Source organism: Mustela nigripes, chromosome 7 (genome assembly GCF_022355385.1).
Source record: "Mustela nigripes isolate SB6536 chromosome 7, MUSNIG.SB6536, whole genome shotgun sequence".
Taxonomy (NCBI): domain Eukaryota; kingdom Metazoa; phylum Chordata; class Mammalia; order Carnivora; family Mustelidae; genus Mustela; species Mustela nigripes.
The window spans coordinates 140,218,117-140,238,243 of record NC_081563.1 but is presented as its reverse complement, the minus strand read 5'-3'; positions in this window follow the sequence as shown (position 1 = coordinate 140,238,243).

Below are 20,127 nucleotides of genomic sequence, written 5' to 3'. Positions count from 1 at the left end.
TCTCAATGAGCAGGTCCTGAGGACCAAGAGGGTGTCTCAGGGTCCACTGGTGTACCTGGACAAGGGTCCCCTCTAGTTCCCTCTGCCCTGCACCCCCCTCACCTCTTCCTTGGCTCTGAAGGGTCGGTGGGGAGACTGCCCTAGGAGGGAGTCCACAAGGTACCGCACCTAGGTCAAGGGATGGGCATAACTGTTGCCCATGGGGATTAGTGGTCGTGGTCCGGAAATGTGCCCGCTGGCCCTGTGGTTAGGAGTGGCAGTGGAGAACTTGGGAGAGAGTGGGGTGGGGGCCTTGACTCTCCCAGGAACCGCGTTCATAAACTCATAAACAGCTTTCATAAAGCTGTTTACCCTAGCTTGGAGTGGGCTGTGCAGACCCAGAGGCGCCAGACTCATTTCATGAGACCATAGGAGTGACTCCCAACAGTAGAGGGCTTCCTTGTGTCCTCAGCCTGAATCCAGGCAAACACGAGGGTCTCCTGGAAAATTGTCCTCCAAGTACGTTAGACACACCCCGTTTTGTTTTGATTTGATACCCCGGGGGGAATTGAGGCTTGGAGGAGCCCATCCTCCTGGGACAGGCTCTCCCTGTGGTGAGCTCTGAGACTTGTGTTTGGAAATAGACTTTCCTTCTGTCAGGCCTACCTGACCTTGGCTCCCTCTAGGAGAACGGGAAGCTTGGAGGAGGTGGCTGTGCTGGAGGGGAGCAGAGGCCAGCTTCTGAGGAACAAAGATCCGCAGGCTGGAGCTGCTGGCCCCTGGGGGCCCCTGCCCTGTGTCTGGCCTGGCTCCTGACTGCCCCAGCCCCGCCCTCCAGCCCATGGGAGCCCAGGTGCCCCCAACCACCAGCCCTGTTGAGCCAGGAAAGCATGTGACAGGAAGGGAGACCTCCTGCTCTCCTCTCTCCAGAAGAGCCCCCTCAGACTGGACCAGCTGCAGCAGCAGTGATCTCTCCTACCCCGCCTCCATCTGCTCGGATGGTGGGGCTGTGATCCCAGCGATCAGGTCTTAGTTTGAGGAGGCAACCCCCCTCGCCTTCCAGTGTCTGCCGGGCAGACATCTGAGCACACCCCCCACCCCCACAGAGCCTGCTGGGCTCTGTGACCTCTGGCCTTCACCCCACAGGGCTTCCACCCTCCCCCACGGAGGTAATGCTCCCTCCTGGCCAGTTCTGCTCAGCCTCCCTGGAGGCCCTGATTTATGCTGCGGGAGCAGACAGAGCCAACCTTGGAGAAAGAATGGAGGGAAAGAGAAAAAACCAGTCCCAGAGGCTGGAGGTGTGGGGGCTGGGATCAGAGCCCCTAGCAGAGGGTGTCCAGCCAGGGGGCAGCCATGAGCTGACCACAGCAGCCCCGGGGCTCTGGGAGCTGAGCCTTGGGAAAACCGAAGCCACCCTGATGGGATAGGGAGCTGAGTCTGCACAAACGCCTCTGCTCAGGAAATGGGGTGCAGGGAAGGTGGGGGGTGGCTCAGAGCCTGAGGACAGGAGGGGACGCTTCCTGGCGGATGCAGGGTCAGAGAAGGGGCGGAAATGGCCAAGACAGCTGCTGAACATCTGGAATCCCAGAGAACTACCCAGAGCCCTCCAGGGTGGTGGGGTTGGTGGGGAGCAGTGCACACCCACGCCCTCTCCTTCCTGCTTCCCAGCAGGGCCAGTCTCTCGGGCTCTCCTCCCACTGGACCCCCACCATCAGGGTAAAGTCTGGGTTGGGGTCAGGAGCCCAGCAGGCTGGTCTGATGGGGCCGAGTTCCCTGGAGCTCAGCTCTCCAGGGGCTGCCCAGTCTGTACCGTTTCTGCAGACTCCAGTGTGTGGACAGTGCCTCCTGGCACCGTGCAGGCCATGGCCCTGTGCCTGGGATGATTCCCAGGGCCACATACATGAACTTGAAAGGGTCATAGTACACTATGGGCCCAGTATCACTCCGGAGAGTCCCTCAGAGCAGGGCTGTATGCTTTCTACCACTGTACCAAACCTGTGCACCGGGGTTGATGTAAGGTGAGTATTTCGTTAATGTTACGTTATTCAAAATGTAAACGAGGCTCACTGCAGCTGGTGAGACAGGATATGAGACAGTTACTAGCCCTCCCTTGGCACCTCCCTGGAATCCAGAGATACTAACCAGGACGTGTCTTTGCACACCTTCCTCTATTTGCCTACAATGTGCACAACCTACAGACGGGACTGGGGTGCTTATTTTATCACGTGCTTTTGCAAAAGTGGATGTGGTGTATACATTACCAGGCAACTTGCTTTTCTCCCGAGTATCACTATAGGCCCTTAGCTGGTAGGTGGCCTGTTCCTCCCGGTATCCCTCCCCTGTGTTGGTGGATATGTGGGTTTCCAGACCTTTCCCCTCTGCAGCGGTGGCTGCTGTAAGCAGCTTTGTCCAGGGATCCTGGCCGCCAGGTGCTTTCCCCTACGCAGTGATTCCGGAGCCTGCCTGCCTGGGTGACAGGAGTGTGTGTTCTCGGGGCAGATTGAGTTTCTGTGCTTGTGCTGGCCTGTGCGCCCGCTGAGGGAGTTTGTCTCTGCAGCAACGCGGGTCAGCTCTGTGCTGCTAGCGTTTATCCGCACGTGCAGATGAGCTTCGTGAATGTTGGTTGATCTCGACCCGCGGACCAGGCCGGCGCCGGAAGCCATTCCGTAGTCGAGCGATCCAGTCCCGCATTTTGCTTTTCGCTGCCCGTTGGAGACCCGTCACCTGTGGGACCCCGGCGCCCGCCGCCTCGGTAGTGGCCGGATAGAAACTCCGGCCTGGATCTCCTCCAGCCGGCCCTGGCTCTGGGGGAGGGCCGATGAAGCGGGCCGAGCTTGGTGGGATGGACGGAAGAGCCCCGGGATCCTCCGCCTGAGAGGCGGGTCTCGGGCTGTCGGCGTCCGCCGCACCTTGCCTCGCCGGCGCGGGCCCCGGGAAACCGGCAGTGCGGCGGGGGAAGGACCGCCTAGCCTGGGGGCTCGGACACGGCCCCCCCGCCGGCTCGCCCCAAGCCGCGGGGGTCGGAGCCCGCGTTTCCCGGGGCCAGCCTCTGTGGCGACTCGCGGACTCCCCTGGGGGGCCGAGGTCCCCTTTCCGGGCTCCTGCAGGTCGTGGCCCGTGGACGTTTTCCAGGAGGCGGTGAGCCGAAGCGGCCGCGCGCACAGCGGCCCCGGAGAGCGGAGGGGGACCCGAGTCCCGGCCCGAGCGCTCGACGCCCTCCCCCCGCCGCGCCCGGGGCGCGAGGCTCCGCTCCGAGCGGGGCTGCGGCGAGTCCAGGCGTCCCCGCAGAGCGCTCCCCTGCGCCCCGGGTCGCCGACAGTCACCCCGACGGGAGGACCCGCGGTGGGGTGCGGGCTGGGGCCTGGGCAGCCAGGGCTATCCCCCCCCCCGCCCCGAGGGCGCGAACAGAAAGGGTGGGGAGGTCGCTGGCCCCCAAGAGTCACGGTGGTCGAGGGTGAGGAGCCGAGGGAGCCGGAGGGCGCTGCCGGGAGGCCCCTGGGTCTGCCTTCCTGGGGTGGGGTCTCCCACTTGCCTAGGAGGACGGACTGAAAGCTGGCTTCTGCTTGGGTCCCAGGTCAGGAGCGGACGTTTTCCTGACCCTAGAGGAGAGGAGAACCCCGTCCCCTCCCTTGCGGCCAAGCTCTGGTCCCTGGAGACCTTGGCACCCCTGTGTAGGAGGAGGGAAGCCTGGAGGTTGAGTGAGGGGAAGCCAGCCCAGAGGGGGGCAGAACCCTGTCAGAGGCCGCTGTGCGCTAGGTAGAAGGAAGACCACCAGGAACTCAGGTCTCTGGCCAGAGTGCCCTCTGCCTTGTGGCTCTGAGCTGGGGGAGGGGCTGTTCTTGGGCCCCCGCAGTCAGCACCTCCGGAGCCTGCGTGAGCGGATCTAGGTTACAGCCCTCTGGGCTCCTTCTAAGTCTCTTGCGCAGATTAAAAACGGCAACTGTCCTGGAGCTGACCCCAGGGGACCCTGAAAGTTTCCTCTCTCCTCCCCGCCCCCCTTGCTCAAGGCGCTCTCTGTTCTCAGAGTCTGCTGAACTCGCCCACCCCTCTTACCCCACTGTCCCAGGGGGAGCCCGCCAGAAGTCAAGCCCACCTCTGTGGTGGGCTGGCCCCAACAGGCCATCCTGGTTTCCCTCTGACCCCCCCTCACCCAGCCAGGTGCCCCCCACCTCGGTTCCTGCGGTTTCTCTAATGGGGGCTGCACTCCAGAGCGACCCCACCTGAACCCCACACCCCCAGGCGGCCCTTGCTCCAGGACAGAGCCCACCCAGGAAGGCAGTGGGGTCGGAGGATGAAGAGAGAGCCCCGCTGTCCCCCTTTCCTGGCCCCCACCCTCCCCTGGGGATCAGCACTAACCGCAGGGCTGCCCACCCCAGCTCTTTGAAGCTGCGGGGGTGGGGGGGACACCCAGCTGCCAGGGTTCGTGAGCTGCCCGCCCCTCTGGCTGCGTGGGAGCCAGGGAGTGACCACAGGGCCGCCAGCAGCCTTTGAAGTGATGAGGCACGGCCCCAGGAAGTGGGCAGTAGCCCACCCAGGCCCTAGGCCAACCCCGCCCAAGGGCTCAAGCCCCTGCCCACTGGGCTGAGAGCCCGGGCAGAGAGCCCAGCCTGGGAGCCCGGGGCCTCAGCTGTCTCCCCGAGCTGGGCACCTTGGTTGCTCAGGTGCAAGTCAGGCTCAAAGACTTGATGGGGGCAAGGGAGGGAGAAGCTGCCTCTCTGGCCTCAGGGGTCCCCACCCTAGCCCCAGTTTCACTCAGGCTCTGGTGGTGGGAGCCAGTGAGGCCAGGAATTGGTCCTTCTCCCTCAGCTAAAAATAGCAGGCTTCAGGCTTTGTGGAAAGCCCCTGGGGCGGGGGAGGAAGGAGCAGGGCTGCAGGGCTGGGCCCTGGGGAGCCAGGCTAGGCAGGAAATGCCCTGGTGCATGGCTCCCCCCACCCCCCACGCAAAGGCTCCTGTCAGCAGACACAGACCCCTGGAAAGCCCCAAGTGCTCCCTTCGCACCTACATGGGGTGGAATCTTCTGGGTCCCTCAGGTTAGGCCTCATGTACCAGAGTGGGCTCGTCTTCCCCCGGCTGACGATGTCCTACAGGGCCTGAACTGGTCTCCTGCCGTGGACACCAGAGGGCCCGATGAAGGTAGTTCTTCCCGTCTGTCTGTCTGTGCACCTGGTGATGACCTGTACCCCCACCCTCACCCCTGCAGTTCTCGGCGTCACCCCTCCCCGCAAGAACCACTCATTCCACAGGTCTTCCTAGAGGGCGCGCTTGCCGGTGGTGGGAACAGGGCTGAGCAGGGCCCTTGTGGCATCCTTGCTCCCAGGTCGTTTCCTGGGCACAAAGAAAGGGTTAACCCAAAGAGGGCCTTTCAAGGAGCAAACACCCAGTCTGTCAACCTGGAGGGGGGGAGCAGAAGCAGGGTCAGGAGTAGAGACCAGAAAGATGGGTAGGAATGAGCTGCTGAAGTAGATTGTTCAGTGGGGACCCGACTCGGGGAGAGGTCCTGGGGGCGGACAGGATTTGGCATCACAGGAGCAAGACAAGGCCACTGTGGCTTAGACGGGGGCGGGGGCGGTAGGGCTGGAACAGGAGTGAGGCTAGGGTTAGGGTAGAGCAGGGCTGGTTTTATAGACTAAGGCGAGGAATTTGAAAGGAAACCACTTCTCAGAAGTCACTGAAAGATTCTCAGCAAGAAAGTCCCGGCAATGACCTCAAACCATTTCAGAGAGGTCACTGCTCTGTAGCGGAAGGGCTGGGGAAGGTGGACCCGGGCTGGCTGTGGGGTGGGTAGATGATGTTGGGGGAAGGCAGTGGAGCTGTGGAGGGCCAGCGGAGGCATCTGCAGTTTCCGAGAAGGGGGACCAGGCAGTACATAGTGGTCCCTGGAGGGACATGGTGGGACCAGCAGCCCTGAGGGTCCACCCAAGCCTGACTTTGGGGTGTCAGCCGTCTTCCAAGTGGCCTCCCCCAGCAATGAGCAGCGCCTGCCATGCGGACAAAGAGAAAGTGAGTGGTTGGGGCTCTTCCGGGGGATGCCGGAAGATTACAGAAATGCTCATACTTTTGGTATTTTTGAGAGAAAGTACAAAATCCACACCTGATAAGAAGGAAGCCGAAGAGAGGGGAAGGCTGTTCTCGTAATGAGGGGCTCAATGAGATGTCACTGCTGTGTGGCAAGCTGGAAAGGGGGCCACCGAGAGACAAGGGTAGAAACAGTCCCTTGAGTGTGGGTCTGGGTTTTGGTGACAGCTGGCTCCAAGGTGTGACTCTGGGAATGGCCTGTCGGAGACCTTTGGAGATGAGGGGCTCATGAAGCATTTGAAGAGGGCCCCCATGACCCCTCGCCAGGTGAGTTTAGGAGTTGGTACCTGACATCTCTGAAGAGGGACAAAGGAGGCATTTCTAGTCGTCACTGGTCCAGAGGGCCACTCCCATCACTGCCACCCAACACCGTGATCACGTCACCAAAATCCGCGATCCCTCCCTCGCTCAGTGACAAGCATCTGTGGGGAACAGGCTCTCCACGAGGTGTGCTCAGCGCCGCTCACGTCCGCGGCTGTCTGTGGCCAGCGTGGACGAGGTGTCTGCCCTTGGGGAGCGGACGGTCTGGGTGCGGCAAACTGAAAACAAACACAAAGATACAGAAAACGAGCCATAGAATGGCCTAGCAATCCTACTCTTAGGAGTTGACCCACAAGAAGCGAAACAGGCTCACACGAAGCGTTGTCCTTAAATGTTGGTAGCAGCATTATTCAGAATGTCCCCAAACTAGAAAAACCCGAATGTCTGTCAGCTGGTAAAGGGACACGCGAGCTCTGGTCCACCTCTTCGATGGAAGGAACCGGTGGGAACTCCTGATGCGCACGGAGTGAGTGGATCTCGAAAGCACTGTGCGGACTGCAAGAAGCCGTGCCCAGAAGCCCAAGTATGACCGGCTCGGGCACACCCCCAGCAAACAACAAACCACAGGGGGCCTGGGGGGCTCAGCCGTTAAGCATCTGACTTCAGTTCAGATCCTCGGTCCTGGGACCAAGCCCCACATCACGTTCCCTGCTCTGCGGGGGAGCCTGCTTCTCCCTCTCCCACTCCCCCTGCTTGTGTTCCCTCTCCCCCTCTCTCTTTCTGTCAAATAAATAAATAAAAGAAACTCTAGGGTTGGAAGCAGATGGATGGCTGGCGGGGCCGGAGGGTTGACCACGGATGCTGAGAGATGGGGAGGACTTTTTTGGATGACGGGATGACGGGAATGTCATCAGGAAACCGGGGGTGGCGGCCACACATTTGTGAAAGCTCGTCAAGTCATCCGCTTCAACTTGGTGAATATCAGTGTGTGTAAATTACACTTCAGTAAAGCTTAAATTTTGGAAAGATGGAAAGACCGAGTGTAGCCGTGAAAACCTCAGGAAGGTGGAGACAGAGGGGATGGGGCAGGGTCCGTGGGAGGGGCTGGCGTTGGGAGGCTGGCTTCTTGGTCGAGGCATCACTTCCTCGGTGGGAGAGGTAACTCTCGTTACTCGTGCGGTAACTCCAGACTTAACCTCCCATCGCTCAGGAGCCCACCGGCTCTGCCGGTTAAGGGTCCCAGTCTTGGCTTCAGCTCAGGTCGTGGTCTCAAGGCTTTGAGATTGAGCCCCGCCTCGGGTTCCATCCTCAGTGCTGAGTCTGCTTGAGGTTCTCTCTCCCTCTGCCCCTCCCCACCGTGTGAGCTCTAAATACATAGACTGATCGATAGAGATCTAAAAAGAAATCCCATTTGGTAATTTTAACTTTTTTTTTAAAGAGAATTTTTTTTTTTTAATTTCTTTGACACAAAGAGAGAGAGAGCTCACAAGCAGGCAGAGAGGCAGGCAGAGAGGGAACCGGGCTCCCCGCTGAGCAGAGAGCCCGATGTGGGGCTCGATCCCAGGACCCTGAGATCATGACCCGAGCCGAAGACAGAGGCTTCGCCCACGGAGCCCCCAGGCGCCGCGGTAAGCTTACCTCTTCTGTAAGAGAGGCGAGTCCCGACTCGAGCATAGGCTGTTTTTAGGTGAGACATCATTTCTCGCTCAGGTACCTAGAGCACTCTGCGGCGGCCGGGGCGTTTGTGTGGGGCACGAGCCTGAAGCCAGGAGACTGGTGTGGAAGGGGTGGTGAGAACCCCCCAAGACTCCCCCAGTGGGTGGGAGTCCTGGTCTGGATTTACCACGGCGGAGAGCCAAAGCCCAGGGTGCCTCCTGGGGCGACAGCCCACCTCACTGTCCCGGTGGCCTGAGGTGGGCCAATGGCAGGAAGTGCTCTGATCTACTGCCCTCAGGTGCCTCCTGGGACCCTCGCCTCCCAGGGCAGTGAGCACAGCGGCAGCCAATCTCAGCCCAATAGGCGAGCTCAGAGAAGACCAGGCTCTGCTTCTGCCCTCAGAGGAGGGTGTGTGTGGGAAAAAGGGGTCCCCACGGACTTCACCCTGGCTAGACTGTCCCTGGGGATCCTGTCCTGGCAAGGGAGGACCAGGGCCAGGCTGAGTCCTCTGCTGTAGTGGGGCAGTGGGCCCCAGGATTCACCTGGAGAAGTGGCCCCCGGGTCAGAGGTGCAGCATACCTATAAAAGCAGCAGCCCCCGCAGGGAAAGTGCCAATGACGACCTGAGCCTGCTGGTCTCCCCCGTGATCTGTGGGGTTTCCCCAGGAGGGGTCCTGGGGCTGGTGCTCCCCTGGGTGGGCCGATAGGCTCTTCTACATCCTGGCTGGCTATGGGGGGGGCCTGGACAGAGGGCCAGCGGTGTTCAGTTGGGGCAGGCTCTGCCGTTCTCCTTGGAGTCACTTGAAGTAACTTGGACTGGCTGTCAGGACATTGGCCAGTCTTGGAACTGGTGAGCCCCAGGACCCAGTGACCTTTTCCCCCTGTGGCCTTGACGGGGGCTGGGAACCTCCGGCCTGGCGTCCTGTGTCCTGCCAAGAGGATGTCCTGTCCTCAGGCCAACTCCCCCGCCCTCTTCCATCCCTCTGGGGCCTCTAGGGGCAGAGGTGGGGGTGTGGGGGTGGAGGGGAGTTGGAAGTCAGCCGGTTGTCCCCCACTACTGGGTCCTGAGCCCCTTCTCTCCCAGTTCCTCCTGCCCCGGGACACGGTTACAGGGACAGAGACCCCCCAGTCCAGCACCTGGGGTTTTCCCAGGACTAGACTTCTGTTCCCCCAGCGGGGCAGGGGTGGGGGGACAGCCGCTCTGGGGAACAAAGCCTGGGAGAGGACAGGGGAAGCAGGGAGCAGCGAAAAGGAAGGGGAAGGGGCTGAGCTCACTCCGAGGCCACCGCTCGCAGGTTTCCTGCCCTGAGCGCTCGCGTGTGTGCGTGTGCGTGTGCGCGCGTGCATGTGTGTGCGTGTGTGTGTGTACGTGTGCGTGTGTGCGCGCGCGCGTGTGTGCCTGTGTGCGTGTGTGTGTACCCTGCCGAGGATGTGAGGGAAGAAGGGCGTGAACCAGCTCCGCTCCAGCTACCGCCACGAGCCTGCCTTCATTCATCACAGGGAAATGAGGCCTAGGCTGGAGGCTGGGGGAGGGTTCAAGAGGTTCCTGGGGCTGAGCCCCAGTGGGCTGCAGGCGGGTGGGGACGGCACTTGGGAAGTAGCCCATCTGCTGGCTCCTCCGGCTATGGATCTATGGGCGTGACCCCTGGGACTTCCCTGCACCCTGAGCCAGTGGTCTCTGGGCATCGTGCTTATGCCTGCCAGTGTGTGTCCGTGCGTGTGCGTGTGCGTGTGCGCGTGTGTGCGTGCTTATCTCCAGGTGGGTTAGGTTTCCAGGGACAGTTGAGTGGATACACGTCTGTATGTCCCCAGATTGTGCCCTGAGTCTCTGTGTGCGTTTCTGTCAGGTTCCTGAGCACCGTACGTGGGTCCTCATGTGTGCTCCTGTGTCTGACTGCGTGTGTATCTGTGTGGCCTCCGGGGTATCTTGTTTGTGTGATGGAATGTTGCTTTCCCTCCAAGGTCAGGAACAACCAGGCCCCGCAGAAAGCCTAGACCTGGGGAGGGGTTGGGGGAGGAAGGCTCTCTCCTGCCTCCACCTCCACTCCCCTGCCAGGGGTTCTGTCCACCTTCTGCAGAAGCAGCTCAGCTGAGTTAAAAATAGCTCCAGGGCCTCTGGAAGCGGAAGGGGTAGAGGCACCACAGCAGGGGGGGAGGGGGCTGGAGGCACCCCTGGCCCAGCAGGCGGGCCCTAGGTCGGACCAGCATTCCAGGGCCAGCCGGTCAAGCTCCAGCAGGGTGGGCCCCACATCTGCCTGGCCCCACCCTTTGTGGTTACTCCAGGTGGGCCCTCTTCTAGAGAAAGGCAGAGCCTGGCCAGCTCGGAGCCTCAGACCCCAGGGGTAGGAAGTGCCCCCCACCCCGAGATGTCCCCCCAGGGGCTGCCCTCTCCTGTCTTCTCTGCTCCCTCTGTGGAGGGTCCCTGGAGGTCCAGGCGGAATGCAGGACAGGACAGATGGCCCCAGGGAACACTCCGCCCTCAGGGAGCGGTCAGCAGAGGGTTTGGGTTTTTTTTTTTAATAACTTTTCATTGAAGTACCATGTGCAAACAGAGAAGTGCCCGTACCCGACGTGTATGGCTGAATCAACGTTCACAAGCTGCGTGTTGTCCCTAGCCCCAGACCAAGAAAACAGGACGTTCGTTGCCCGCCCCAGGGAAGCCCCCAGGCCCCACTCCAAAGGCCATCGCTCCGTGGTCTGATTGGCTCCGCCGGCCGCCCCTGTGTCGTGGGAGCCCCTCAGCACTGCTCATGTGGAGTCCGCGGTGGCTCCGCTCTGTGGCTGCCCAGCGTTCCAAGGCAGACTGGCCATATTTCACCTCCCTGCTCCACTGCCACTGGGTCGCCCCAGTTCACAGTGTTACAAACGGGGGCTTTGCAAATTGTGGTACAAAGTTTTGGTGAACCTGAAGTGCCCGTGGGAGTGGACCTATGGTTTGAGCTGGCCACAGATGCCTCTGAGGGTCCAATGGGGGCGTTCTGGACACTCCCTTGGAAATGCTAGAATTTGCTCAGGGTTTCAGGGATGCCCTGGCCCTGGGTTCCGGAAGCTCCAACCCTGGCATCTCCAGCCTTCGGGGTCCGTTTGTCCTGGCCAGGCTAGGTCTTGGACTAGGGTCCCCCAAGGGAGAAGCTGTCCTCCCCCAGGAGGGCCGGCAGCGGCTGTGCGCCCTCCAGCAGCCAGGCACACCCAGAGGAGGCGCTCGATCCTGCAGGCCCGCCCTTCCTTCCTCAGGAAAACCTGTGGTCTGATACGGCCTCCCGCCTCTGGTTCTCAAAACCACCCCGGCACTAGGACCCCCAGGGGAGGAGGGAGCAGAGCCCCTTGCTGGCTGTGGCAGCTGGGGCGGGGACCTCCTGCGTGGTCACAGCTGTGGGTCTGGGGGCCCAGAGGCAGAGGCGGTCAGCGAGGGGGATCCCAGCCCCAGGCGGGGTGGTCCTTTCCTCAAGCCCTCTGCAGCCCCTCAGCCTGGGCTTTTCCTCTGACCCTACCTGAGCTTACCTGGGGGGGCGGGGGAGGGCAAGGGGCCCAGAGGAGGCATATGGACCCACAGTTCTCCCTCACTGCCCAGCAAGAACCCAGGCAAACCCCTTTCTTCCACTATGACCTTTTCTCCCCCCGCCCCGGTCTGTCAGCCTTGGGGCTTCCCACACCACCCCAGGATGACCCCAGGCCAAATCCCAGCAGGAAAGAGGTGCCCACAGGATGTCCCAGACTCTGAACCTTGGTGGGGAGCCTCAGAGCCCACAATCGCTCCCCCTGCCTGGCCTGCCCCTACCCCGTGTCCTTGTTGCCCTGGTGTCCGTTAGACTGCTGTGCGGTGATGCTGCCCACAAGACGGCATCTTCTGCGGCTGCTTCTGGGCCCCATGCTGTCCTGCTCAGCCCGCTCCGCTCTGTCCGGGAGTTCTTCTAGGTGCAGACTGATGCCCAGAGAAGTAAGCACTTATCCCAAACCAGACCCTTGTGCCGATCCCCATTCTGACTGGGCTGATCCCAGAGCCCTCAGGCTCTAGGACATAAGGGGACCTCAACATGGCCCTGCCCTCATGGAGCCTAGGGAGGGTGTGAGGGACCGAGAGGAGTGCAGACATTAGCCCAGAGGCAGGGCCCTGTCTGGGCAGCGTCCTCTGCCCCAGGGAGAGGGGCCGGCTGCGTCTGGACCCACCGGGATCGGGAGTGAGTGCGCAGGGATGGCTGAGAACCAGCCGGTGCAGAGGAGCAGGAAAGCCTGTCGGGTGGAGGGACCTGCAGGTTCAGGAGCCCTGGCGCGGGGCGGAGGGGTGGGGTGGGTGTGAGCCCTGAGGTCCGGGCCCTTGCAGGCTGGGCCATTGGCGGGTGGGGCTGGTGGGGGCAGAGGCGAGCGCACACATGGGTGCCCGCTCACTCCGCCCTCTCTCATCCAGGGCTGTGTGGACACGGGATTCCTGTGTCATGAGAGCCGCTGCAGGCCGAGGGCGAGGGAGGAGGGCTGAGGCTGTGCGAGCAGCCTGGCAGGCAGGGGTGCAGAGTGCCTGACCCGCCAAGGATGGACAGAGGGGCCCTATGTCCAAATGTCCTCTCATCCTTTCAGGGAGCACTCACTGGGAGGCTGGCCTCTGCGGGGTGGGGCGGGGGGTGCAGCAGAGAGCCTTGCCAGCTCTGGGTGGGGGCTGGTCCCGTCTGAGCACAGCCGGAGGGCACCCTGCTACATCCTGCCAGGGACCCTGAGCCCCAGAGAACAGACTCTGCAGAGAGAATCCTGGATGCGCTCTGATGGTCTGAAGTGGACGGGGTCCCTGGACCACGGTGGCCTGGGCTCACTTTCCTCCAAGTAAGCCTGTAGGAGTTGCCCCAGGCCCAGGCACCCTGAAGAAGGGGCTCTGCCCTGGCCCAGCCCAGGTCACAACTGCAAGCCCCAGTGAACAGGATGGGGGAGTGCCCTGAGGTGACCACCGCCCCCCCATGACTTGTCCTGACCCCAGTCATCGCCAGGAAGGGATTTCCCCTCTGGCAAGGACCAAGCTCCTCTCCCCTCCACGGCTCCCCTCCCCCTCCTGGAACCTGCAGCCTGGCCTCTCTCCCCAACCCTGGGCCAGCAGCCCCCAGATGGCTCCCACGTCTGTGCCCCCTCTGGCTTCCTGTCCCATCAGCCGGCAGCTGCCCTGCTGCCAGGTGGGGAGACATCGCCTCTCCTGCTCCAGGATACGCCAGCTCGGCCTCCCCGAAATCTCTTGAAATCATGAGTACATCGAGTGTGTCCTGTTCAAAAGTCTCCAGCGGTACCCTGTAGCTTGTGGGAAAGCCTAGAAGCCCCAGCCTGGGGTTGTTGGAGCCCGGCTCATCCCACATGAGCCCCAGGCAGGCCTTTATAGTTTTTTAAAGATTTTATTTCCCCGTTTGAGAGAGTGTGCACAGACAGGGGGAGAGGGAGAGGGACAAGCAGGGAGCCGGCTGTGGAGCTGGGCTCCATCCCAAGACCCCAGGACCACGACCTGAGCCCAAGGCTGATGCTTCACCAACTGAGTTCCTGGAGGCGCCCCCCAGGCAGACCTTTGATGGCTTCGTCCCCCCAGGAGCGCTTCTGGGCTGGGCTCACGGAGGATTACCTACAGCCTGTCCTCTTCCACGCCACAGCCAGGCCTGCCCGCCCATCCCACGCGTGTCTTGCCCTCCCTCCTGAGGCTGGGGCCGGACCATCTCTCGCTCCGTGCGACCAGCACGGGGCTGGCTCACACGCGTGGGTTTGCTCAGCGGGGACAGAGGCACGTGCACGAGACCACACAGCACGCGCGCTCGCGGACACGCGCGCTCATAGGCACTCTCGCACACTCGCCGACCTGGACGGCCACTCCCAACAAGCACACGCCCACCGGCGCCCACTCACACAAACGGGAACAGGGACGCGCGAGGGGAGACCAAGGCTCTGGCGTCCGTCCTCAGGGAACAGCACGGGACACCGAGGAGGCTCGCTCCGACCTCACCGCGTCTGTCCTCAGGGAACAGTACGGGATGCTCCGACCACGGCAGCGGGCAGACACAGGTACAAGCCGGTTCAGCCCCGACGAGGCACAGATGACCCAGGCTCTTACTTAATTCCATTCATGTGAGAGAGCGCGGGAGCACGGGGAGGGGCAGATGGACAGAGCCTCAAGCACACCCCACACGAGCACAGAGCCTGACGCGGGGCTCAGTCTCTCAGCCCTGAGACCACAGCCTGAGCCAAAACTGAGAGTCGACGCCCAAAGGACTGAGCCCCCCGGGGCGCCCCTTGCCCTGCCCCCTCCCAGAACCCAAGGAGCTTTGTCCTGCTCCCCAGACGTCCGATTCCTGGGCACACGGCGGGCTCCATATACTCCATGAGTGTTGCCCGACCAGTGAACGGGAGGAGGAGGGAGGTGAGGACAGCAGGCGGCCAGCGGGCAGGCTTGGGGCCTCTCCATGCCCATCAAGGGGACGACACTCCTCTAGTGGAGGAGAGGGGCCGGTACCTTGTCCAGGTAGGACAGAGCCCTCATCCTGCAGGCCCCTGTGGGCCACAGCCACCGGTTTCCCTCCCAGCTGCTGGGCCAAGTGGCCCCGGGCAGAATCCGCCCCCCCAACCGCCCAGGGCTCAGGAAAGGTGCCCGGTATCCAGCTCTCCTCCTAGGACAGAACTTGGGCAGGCTGCAGACAACACGGCTCCCCAGGACCTCCCCCGCTGTGTCCTGTTCTGGCAGCTCCTGGATGGGACACTCGAGAGAGCCAGGTGTCCCCTTCCGCTGAGGTGGCTATCTGTAGCATCGCCAGCAGCCTCTGCAACGTGAGCCCCAGGGGCTGCGGCCCTAGGGAGCAGCTGCGCTTCCCCAGTGGGGACCAAGGCCTTGGGCCCCCTTCCCTGCTCCGGGGCTGGCTGGCTGCTTCCCCGAGGCTGGGTTTCCAGAGTCTGCCTGAGATGGAATTACAGCCCCAAGCCTGGACCTGCAATAGGTAGGAGTGCCTCCTGGCTCGGCCAGGCGAGGACCAAGTCAGCTCAGGTGCTAGCTGTGTGTCCCCGGGGGGAGGCAGGGGCTGTGGCGACCCCACGTGGGGGTGGGGTTCCCGGCAGCATCCCTGAGGACAGAACGCCGGTGCAGGGACCACAGGATGAACAGGAAGGAGAGGGGACAGGGAAATGGAGGACTCGACTGGTGGAGGGGCTGCGAGTCAGATGATACACTTTTTTTTTTTTTAAGATTTTTTTTTTTTTTTAATTTGACAGGCGGAGATCATGAGCAGAGAGAGTGGGGGAAGCAGGCTCCCCGCTAAGCAGAGAGCCCAATGCGGGGCTCCATCCCAGGACCCTGAGACCATGACCTGACTCAGAGGCAGAGGCTTCACCCACTGAGCCCCCCAGGCGCCCCCAGAAATCAGATGGTAAAGGGACCTGGGCTGGTGCAGGGTGCCGAGGTGGGAGCCCAGTGCCACCTCTCTGAGCTCAGGCTGACTTTCGACAGCTGAGCCCCGGAAGCTGGGCCCACCTGGGTCTCTGGAAGGCTGGTGGCCCCCAGAGAGACGCCTGGTGAGGGAGGGAGGCAAAGTGCCCCCTGACCATTGCCAGGTCAGGGCCAGCTGTCCCCAGACCCTCAGTGGACAGCCCCCGGGGACTGTCCCAGCCGGGCCCTGGCTGACGACCCACCCTTGGGCTGGTCTGGCCATAGCTGGCACTCAGCACCAAGGGCTCTGCTGTCTTCCCTCTACTTCGGTTCTGTTCTCTCCCCTGCCTTTCCCTCCGTCAGCCAGGCCCTTGGCCCCCAGATGCTCCTCTGGCTCTCTGCCTCCGCTGTCGGGCACCAGCCCCTCCCAGGGAACACAGCAGGTGTGGCCCAGCCTTGGTCCTGGAGGGAAGGTCTGGAATGCACAGCCCTGGGTCTTCGGCCAGAGGGTGGCGGTGGGAGCCGGGGCTTGGGAAGGAAGGGTGCTGGCAGCTGGCAGTGGCGTTTTGGAAGGACGGTTGGGGGTGAGCACTTGGAATGGAGATGGGGCGGCAGTTGGCCGTGGCAGCTGGAGCGGCAGTTGGGGCTTGGCAGGGCCGCAGGCCTGGAGGACAGTTGGGGTGGGGCAGCCGTGGGGTTGGCAGGTAGCCCCTGGCCCTGGGTGACTCTGGAGGGTGGTCTTGGGGAGGCCCAGCAGGAGAGCAGGGCCAGCTGGCCACAGACACAGGCTGAGCCAGGCCTGGGAGCTGGCCTGGGTGGTGCTGGCGGCAGCCTGGAGCCTGCTCCATGCCCCCCCCCGCCCCCCCCCCCCCCCCCCCCCGGGCCGGGGGGGGGGGCGGGGGGGGGGGGGCGGCCCCCCGGGGCCCGCCCCCCGCCCCCCCCCCCCCCCCCCCCCCCCGCCCCGCAGGACCAGGGGTGACGTACAGGGGGCGGGGCCTGCCCTAGCATCCTCGGCCGTGGCCCTCTGCTTCACTCCCTCCCTGTCTGGCTTCCAGCAGGGGCTTGAAGAGGGCAGGGGCAGGTTCTGGACGGTTCCGGGGGAGGGGGCAGGACTCCCAGGGCTGTTGCCATGGGGACGGTGAAGCAACACCACTGGTTGGGGAATAAACAGACAAGGTCTCCCGACTAGCGACTGCGGTGAAGACAGCTCAGAAAACCCAGCTCGGGGAGGATGGGGCGGTGGCAGGGGCAGGTGGTGTGGTGCGGAAGGCGCTGCCAAGGGGGCCGCCCAGGGGATACTGGGAAGGGAGATGCAAAAGGATACTGCTGTCCCTCCTGTCTTTCCCAAAGCTCCTTCCAGGCTACGCCTCACAGGAACAAACCTGCAGGAGGCAGGTCCCTGCTTCTTGGTGGCATCAGAGCACCTGGCATGGGGCTGGGACCCCTTCCAGCTCCTCGGCCCTCTGGAGCCACACAGTGGGGGTGGAGGACAGGCAGGGGGCCGGCTGAGCACCTGCCACGGGGTGGGGGGGCAGTGCCAGGACCTTGCGGGGGCCCTGCTGGCCACACAGCTCCCAGATTGAGGCTGTCCTTCAAAGGTCTGGGGGGTGGGGGCGGCATGTATTGTGGGGCTGACCGACTTCTAGCCCCTGGCCCCCAAGCCCCCCAGCCCTGGCCCACTGGTGCTCATTCTTCCCAGGTCCCCTCTGTCACGAGACCTGACGCCTCTCTCTGGCAGACGACTCACACGTGTGGCTACGGGTGAGTTTCCATGCATTGGCCAGTGCAGAGTCTGGATCACCCATTTCTTAACCTCCTTGCCCACCAGCTTCTCCAGGGACAGCCTTCCGCTCAAGGCTCCCTATCCCCCGCCCCCTGTCAGACACTGACCCTGGATACTGGGTGCCCTGGTCACAGAATGCTGACGAGGCCAGAGCCTTCGTCCTCACCTGGGCCCGGAGCTGCCCTCACAGAAGCCGCCTGTTCACACATGGGGAAGGGTCAGCTGATGGTCAGGTAGCAGATGCGTCCCAGGGTCTGTGGCAAGCTTCAGGGGTGAGGGGCAGCAGGTGCCATCTGCATGGTCCAGGGCACCCAGGCAAGAGTGGGGTCTGAGCAACCCAGCCTGGCATCTGCCCACTCGGAGTCCAACCCTGGCAGCACCTTAGCCAGTGCCGGGCACTGGTGACAGTGGGGTCAGACTGCCAGGCTGTCCCCCTGGAACTGATGCACTGAAGGGGCTCCTGGGAATCCACTACTTCATCTCCCTTTTTCTTTCTTTTTTTTCTTTTTAAGATTTTATTTATTTATTTGACAGAGAGAGACACCAGGGAGGGAGGGAGCGCAGCAGAGGGAGCAGGAGAGGGAGAAGCAGGCCTCCTGCCGATGAGCGGAAGGCAGACGCTCCACAACTGAGCCACCCAGACGCTCCACGACTGAGCCACCCAGGCGCCCCCTCGTCTCCCTTTTTCTCCCGGCTTGTGGAGAGGGGAGAACCAACACTTGCTGCTGTTGGTTCTTTTCTTTCTTTACTTTTATTTTTTAAAATGATTTTATTTATTTATTTATTTGAGAGAGAGAGAGAGAGAGCACGAGATGGGGGGAGGGTCAGAGGGAGAAGCAGACTCTGCAGAGCAAGGAGCCTGATGCGGGACTTCATCCTGGGAGTCCAGAATCATGACCTGAGCCGAAGGCAGTCGCTTAACTGACTGAGCCACCCAGGCTCCCCATGTTTCTTTTTTTTTAAATAGTAAGAAGGGTTATTAGCTCACAGAACAATAGCCATCTGGAGGTAGGGTGGGCTTCAGGCATGGCTTGGTCAGGGGTCTTCAGGACTGTTCTTGGGTCGCCTTTTTGGTGTTAGCAGATTCATCACTGGGCTCCCTGCCCGTTCTTGGAGCAGAAAAGATGGGAATCTCAGCCCTCAATCACTGGCAAGATTGCAGGGGTCAAGTAACCTTGATGCTGGGTAGGGGAACTGGGCAGAGTCCCAGGGCTCTAGAGACTTACTCCAGAACGCAACAAGCCTTTCTAGCAAGGTCAAAAGACCGAGTGAGATGGGTTGTGGTCCCGGCAAGACAAAGGCCTCCTCAGCAATGACTGAGCGCCGCTGGGCGCTGACTGAGACGCGCTTCGCGGCACTCCACTCCTGCGTGGACAGCGGTTGGGGTGTCTTACAAGGCTGTTTTTGGAGGGTGTCTGAGGGAACCGCAACGGCTCAGGAGAGACTGGGGCTCTCTCCGGGAGGGACGCATCAGGAGTCTGGCGGCCCTCCCCAGTCTCCCTGGCCTCTTTCCCACCATGGGCCACAACAAAGGTGTTTTAGGAAGGCAGGTGGGGGGATTCCTGCAGAGAGTGCCCTCTGTCCCCTCAGAGGGAGGAGGCAGGCGACCTGCCAGACCCTCCCGGAGGCCTAGAGACAGCCAGTTCTTAGGGCGGCTGTGTCCAGCCTTCACTTCCTGGCTGAGGAAGCAGCGGCCTCTGGTTCCAGACCGGCGGGTGTGACTGAGAGGGTCCTCCAAAGAAAGGCTTGTGGGGGGGGGCTCCCGGGCCGGCGGTGTCAGAGCAGGCAGCGGGAAGGGAGTGGGCTGAGGGTGTCCGCACAGCCATTTCCAGGCGCCGCTAGAAGTGAGGGAGTGTCCGAGCCTTTCATCGCTGGCTGCCAGACCGCGGCTCGCCCTTGTTCACTCAAGGAGAATTTCCCCCGCGGCCTGCCCTCCCGCTGCAGCCAGTGAATGCCTCCTTACACATCCCGAGAGAGCCTATCCATAATGGTCCGCCGCCTCCCACCTCCCGAGGAATTCCGCGGCGCTGGGCCCGCGGGGAGGCAGGGCGCAGACGGCCCGCGGGGCCTCGCCATTGGATGGCCTGCTCGTGCTCGACTCCTCTGCGCGCCCGGCCAGCCACAGGCTCACCTCCCTTCCCACCGCCGCGCCCGCGAGAGGAAGCGAGGTGGCCTTTGCCCCGCACAGGCTGGCCAGGAATGCGGGGCCACGCTTCCCATTCAGCCAGCCCGAGGGCTCGAGGACAGCGGGCGGTGAGGGGGGACGCGCAGGGGCCATCCTGGGCAGCGCGGTTCCAGACCGTTTAAAGGGGTGTGGGGTAAGGCCCAGGCGGCTTGTTTCCCGGCCCTTCGCTGGGGCCGCACCCGCACGGGACAGACGGCGCGGCGGGAAGAACCCACGCGCGCAGCCGCCTGCGCTCCTAAGTTGGGCAAAACCAAAGTCCCAGGGACAGGCACTGTTAGGCGCGGCCCGCGCCCCGAGGTGCTCCCCTCCCGGGGCGCGCCAAGGCCCCCCGACGGCGCGAGCGCGCAGCGCCCGGCCCTCCTGGGCCCCGCGCCCCGGCAGAGCCGCGACAGCGCTTTCCCGCCGCACGGCGCGAGGTCCGCACGGCCGCCCGAGCAGGTGGGGAAGTCTCGAAGTTTGCGAGACGCGCGCGGCGGGGCTGCGCATCCGGCGGTGGGGACGGCTCGTGGCCCGGGGCCCCGCGCGCCCCCGAGGAACAGGCGCGTGGGCCAGGCCGGGTGCGCAGCCGAGAAAGGGGTCGGGGTGGCCTCGCCCCGAGCCTCATCTCGCGCAGGGGTGCTCTGCCCGCCGCTCGGCGCCCCCGCGGGAACCCGCGCCGGTGCTCGGAGACCCCCACGCCGCGCCGCCCCCGCCCCCCGCCAGCCCAGGGGAGGGGGCTTCCCACAATGCCCAGCGAGCTCCAGCCCGTACTTCCGCTGTCCGGCCGCCCACGGCGGGGGTGGGGGCGGAGGAACCGACCCCCGCCGCGGCCCCCTC